Raw genomic sequence first — 6,000 nt, 5'->3', positions numbered from 1 at the left:
GAGAGAGAGAGAGAGAATATAGACATAATATGACAAATGTCTTTATTATTTTGGAACTTCTGAGTGTAATGTTTACTGTTAATATTTGTTTATTTCACTTTTGTCTACTATCTACTTCACTTGCTCTGGCAATGTTAACATACATTTCCCATGCCAATAAAGCCCTTAAATTAAGTTGAATTGAATTGAATTGAATTGAATTGAGAGAGAGAGAGAGAGAGAGCAACCTTGGGAAAATCAACAGCAACCTTGGGAAAATCCTCTGCATTATCATTAACAGCAGACTAGTTCATTTCCTCAGTGAAAACAATGTACTGAGCAAATGTCAAATTGGATTTTTACCAAATTACCGTACGACAGACCACGTATTCACCCTGCACACCCTAATTGACAAACAAACAAACCAAAACAAAGGCAAAGTGTTCTCATGCTTTGTTGATTTCAAAAAAGCTTTTGACTCAGTTTGGCATGAGGGTCTGCTATACAAATTGATGGAAAGTGGGGTTGGGGGAAAAACATACGACATTATAAAATCCATGTACACAGACAACAAGTGTGCGGTTAAAATTGGCAAAAAACACACACATTTCTTTCCACAGGGCCGTGGGGTGAGACAGGCATGCAGTTTAAGCCCCAGCCTCTTCAACATATATATCAACGAATTGGCGAGGGCACTAGAACAGTCTGCAGCACCCGGCCTCACCCTACTAGAATCTGAGTCAAATGTCTACTGTTTGCTGATGATCTGGTGCTTCTGTCACCAACCAAGGGGGGCCTACAGCAGCACCTAGATCTTCTGCACAGATTCTGTCAGACCTGGGCCCTGACAGTAAATCTCAGTAAGACAAAAATAATGGTGTTCCAAAAAAAGGTCCAGTTGCCAGGACCACAAATACAAATTCCATCTAGACACCATTGCCCTAGAGCACACAAAAAACTATACATACCTCGGCCTAAACATCAGCGCCACAGGTAACTTCCACAAAGCTGTGAACGATCTGAGAGACAAGGCAAGAAGGGCCTTCTATGCCATCAAAAGGAACATAACATTTGACATACCAATTAGGATCTGGCTAAAAATACTTGAATCAGTTATAGAATCCATTGCCCTTTATGGTTGTGAGGTCTGGGGTCCGCTCACCAACCAAGAATTCACAAAATGGGACAAACACCAAATTGAGACTCTGCATGCAGAATTCTGCAAAAAAATCCTCCGTGTACAACGTAAAACACCAAATAATGCATGCAGAGCAGAATTAGGCCAATACCCGCTAATTATCAAAATCCAGAAAAGAGACGTTAAATTCTATAACCACTTAAAAGGAAGCGATTCCCAAACCTTCCATAACAAAGCCATCACCTACAGAGAGATGAACTTGGAGAAGAGTCCCCTAAGTAGCTGGTCCTGGGGCTCTGTTCACAAACACAAACAGACCCACAGAGCCCCAGGACAACAACAACAACACAATTAGACCCAACCAAATCATGAGAAAATAAAAAGAGAATTACTTGACACATTGGAAAGAACAAACAAAAAAACAGAGCAAACTAGAATGCTATTTGGCCCTAAACAGAGAGTACACAGTGGCAGAATACCTGACCACTGTGACTGACCCAAACTTAAGAAAGCTTTGACTATGTACAGACTCAGTGAGCATAGCCTTGCTATTGAGAAAGGCCGCCGTAGGCAGTCCTGGCTCTCAAGAGAAGACAGGCTATGTGCACACTGCCCACAAAATGAGGTGGAAACTGAGCTGCACTTCCTAACCTCCTGCCAAATGTATGACCATATTAGAGACACATATTTCCCTCAGATTACAGCGATCCACAAAGAATTAGAAAACAAACCCAATTTTGATAAACTCCCTTATCTACTGGGTGAAAAACCACAGTGTGCCATCACAGCTGCAAGATTTGTGACCTGTTGCCACAAGAAAAGGGCAACCAGTGAAGAACAAACACCATTGTAAATACAACCCATATTTATGTTTATTTATTTTCCCATTTGTACTTTAACTATTTGCACATTGTTACAACACTGTATATATACATAATATGACATTTGAAATGTCTTTATTCTTTTGGAACTTCTGAGTGTAATGTTTACTGTTAATATTTATTGTTTATTTCACTTTTGTTTACTATCTACTTCACTTGCTTTGGCAATGTTAACATACGTTTCCCATGCCAATAAAGCCCTTAAATTGAAATTGAATTGAATTGAATTGAGAGAGAGAGAAAGAGAGAGAGAGAGAGAGAGATCACATCACTTCCAGAAGATCTCCTGGCTGAGGGTGGCGTTGATCATGCACTGCTTCTCGTGGGGTGAGCCTGATGTTCTGCATGTCACACCTCATGTCTAAAACATGGGGAAAAGGGGACATAAAGGCAAAAATGTCACTGCTGTGTCAGGCTAGTTTGGCAAATTTTCTATTAGCCATTTCACTGCTGTGTCAGGTTAATTTGGCACATTGTCTACTAGCTCAGTCTGAAAACTACTAACCTCGGGCTAGCTTAATTTCCATCCCTGCTGACATGTCTAATTGACTTCACAGGTCACTTGATTAGTCATGTACAACAGATGCACTAGTGGAACAAAACCGTTTCTGTGTTTTGTATGGGGAATACACTGAGCCCACAAGTCCTTTGGGAGCTAGCTAGCCAGCTTAGCCAGCTAGCTAACTTTAGCTAATGTAGCAAACTAGCCAACCAAGGTGCCTAACTAGCTAGCCCACCAGGCGATATTTAGCTAGCTAGCTAGTTAACATTAGCTCACTGTTCATGTAGTCAGACATGCTAGCTAACCAACTATCCACGCCATGGTGCCTGACTAACGTTACCTAGCAAGTCTGACTACACGAACGGTGAGTTAACATTAACTAGCTATCTAAATATCCCTTCCCCGGTGGGATAACGCTAGCTTGCATGTCAAAACATGAAAAGGTATGACTACACAAACCGTGAGCTAATGTTAACTAGCTGGCTAGCTCACTAAATACTTGTCAATAAAAAGGTCACAACAGTCATTATGCTAGCTTGCGTTATGCTATGTTGATTTTCTTTTTACTTGTAAGGAAGGTAACGTGTGTTGTACACAACTATAGTCGGAGGTTATCTAGCAAATTTTTATAAGCACCTAGCTAACCACAGATCTTTGACCTAACCAAAATAGCTTGTTAGCAGCTAGCAAACAGGGTTTACCTTTTCACAAGGCTCGAGCAATGCCTCTCGATTATAGAGGTCGGAAAACAATAAAATGCACGTGTGCTTATCGGAGTAGTTGTTACAATCCGGTACATAGCACAAAATCATCCTTGCTTCTGATCAACGGAGACACCTAAGGTTAGCTAGTTAGTTACAAAGGTAGGTCATTTGAAAGATGCTAAACAACAATACACACAACAAATACTCAATATCAATTATTCAAACAAGAAACTACAAAAAGGCTATAATATTTACTAGTTATTCTATTTGCATTTACTTGCTAGGTTCCTTGCTATTTGTTGCCAGGAGTTTGTGTGGAGAAATGTGGAGGTTTTTCCCATCCTGCAACAGTGCCTTGAGTGATGATGTCAACGCTTGCGACAGGATGTGTAGTTCTGTATGATAGCCACATCAGCGGCTAATTAGGGGTGGAATTACAGGCAAATATATTGATAAAAGTTACCTTGTCCGAGAGAGATTTACGTGGTTATCAAAACGTCAAGCCAGGGTAAGCTTACACGAAACACAGACCTTATATGAAGTCGTTCTAAAATCCCCTATGGAAAATTGAATGGTGGAAAAACAATTGGGACTATTTCCTTGTTTGACCGCTAGGTTTCATGGGTATTATGACTATCTGTCTCTTAGTCTGCCATTGGGGAAGTCATTACTCTATACCACCATAGGTTTCAGATGTCATCTTAGAGCTCTTACTGAGGAAAAAAGAGAGGATATTCTGAAAATGAGGTGTTTTGAGAGAAATGGTTTGAGGAGGGAGTGTCCCCTCTAAGAGACAAGTAATATAAACTCACACAGAGCTATGGTGTGGTTGACAAGAACCAGTTTCATAAAGTTTCCATCAGCAATGAAAGACCACTAAATGCATGGCTTCATGGCTGAGAGTGCATATTCAATGAACATTGTTATAAAGGTTATAAAGGTACATTGATATTACATTACTTAGGCATGTCAGTCAATGCTTTCCACAGTGGTTATTCATTTCGAAGTATAGAATTATATAGATGATTTCTATAAGTTGAATTGTACCAACATTGGCTTATTGAGGTTAGGCAACAGCATAACTAGGCTAAGTTACTCACTATACATCACTTTGGATAACCTGCTAAATCACTAAATGAGGAAAACAGACAAATAGGAGCCTTGAACATCAAAAACTATACACCTCTTTACAGTGTAGCAAGACAGATCTGTCTTTTTACAGTATAACGAAATAAGGAAAAACAGCGCTGGACATATTCAACCCTTTAAGTAATAATGAGAGTGAGAAAAGTAGTGCATAAGTGAAAACACTGATCAATTATGGATGATTTGAAAAGCTTTTAAAAGCTTAATGGGAGGGGGGATGGGGGGGGGGGGGGGGGACTAGCTATATAAACAGAACACGAAGAGCACAGTCATTGGACAAACACAGAAAAGTACATTTGACATAAAACCAGATTTAACTGGTGAACGAACCAATAGCGATAGGATCTTGTGTTCATGACTAGTCATCAAAACATATATGTAGAAGTTATGCATGGGTTATGCATAGGAGAGACATGGCTCTTTTGTGCTAATCAAGGCCACTAATATGTCCTTAAAATATCTAATATTTTTTATGATTTATTTTAATCTCTTATGATTTTTATGATTTTCTCTTTTGGTATTTGTCAACCTTTGATCTGCACGTCCACTCCGATAACTGTCATTTGACATGTCTCTCTCTCATAATGATGCCGAATACAACTGAAACAACTGAATGAACCCAACTATAGCACAAGCCATTTTGCAACCGGGTTTGTGTGTGTCTGAGTTCGTCCCAACAATGCCTTTGAATGAGGATGCAGCAAATTGTGTCACAGTCATAATTGATCAATGTATTATTAATCTTCCTCAGGGAAACCATTTCCAGCTCACTGATGTGGAAAATAATCTTCTATTCTATGTTTACTGTGATCCCAACGCAATGTAAAACAGAGCACAGTATTGTTTCAATGGAACATTTGGGCATTTCTTTAGAACAATGGACATGGGCTGATGTGTTAAAGGGTTAAACTGTGGCTCCCGGACAGTCAGCATCATGCATGTTTTCACCTCTGAAGTGATTCCACTTGATTTATATGACAAGCCTTTAACCCTGCACGTGCCTGCCCATCACCAGAATACACCCAAGGGCATACAGGACCAAATCTGATTCTCTGCCTTTGACGGGTTCAACTACAATGTGCTCCAACAAATCAAATGTAGTTATGTCCCTGTTTGGGGACAAGGACCAATAACACAAGGTCAAAAGGGTTGTATGGGATATTGCATTTTGTTGTACCGTCTATGTAGACATGATCTAGATCTTTGGTGACCTGCTTATTACATGAGCTATGCCATCCATAACAACATTAGGTAACAGATTCCATCTTTGGAAATTACACAAGAAATGTATAGGCTATTTACCACATCAAATGGCCACTTCAAGACAAAATTGACTAAGCCCTGGTTTATGTGTCCAACAAAATAACTGGCCTTTTTTAACAGAGGTATGTATTAATTATATTCTGAAGAAATTCATGCAACTCATCATGTTAACCAAAACTGAATGCATGATCTTCCAACGATTTTGATATTTGCATACTGCAGATTGTTGACATGGTCTGATATCATTGTATTTTTGTATATTCTTAGAAGATAGGCCAACAGCATTGCAACCTTACGATCCACTGCACTGTGTGGTCTTATGTTCTGATGTGGACAAGCCATAATGAATAGTTGTCTCCACCTGCAGTGAGCGCTCATCTCCTTTTG

The sequence above is a fragment of the Coregonus lavaretus genome, assembly GCF_964263955.1.
Source record: "Coregonus lavaretus genome assembly, contig: HAP1_SCAFFOLD_3072, whole genome shotgun sequence".
Classification (NCBI taxonomy): domain Eukaryota; kingdom Metazoa; phylum Chordata; class Actinopteri; order Salmoniformes; family Salmonidae; genus Coregonus; species Coregonus lavaretus.
Note: the sequence above shows the minus strand (reverse complement) of the source record.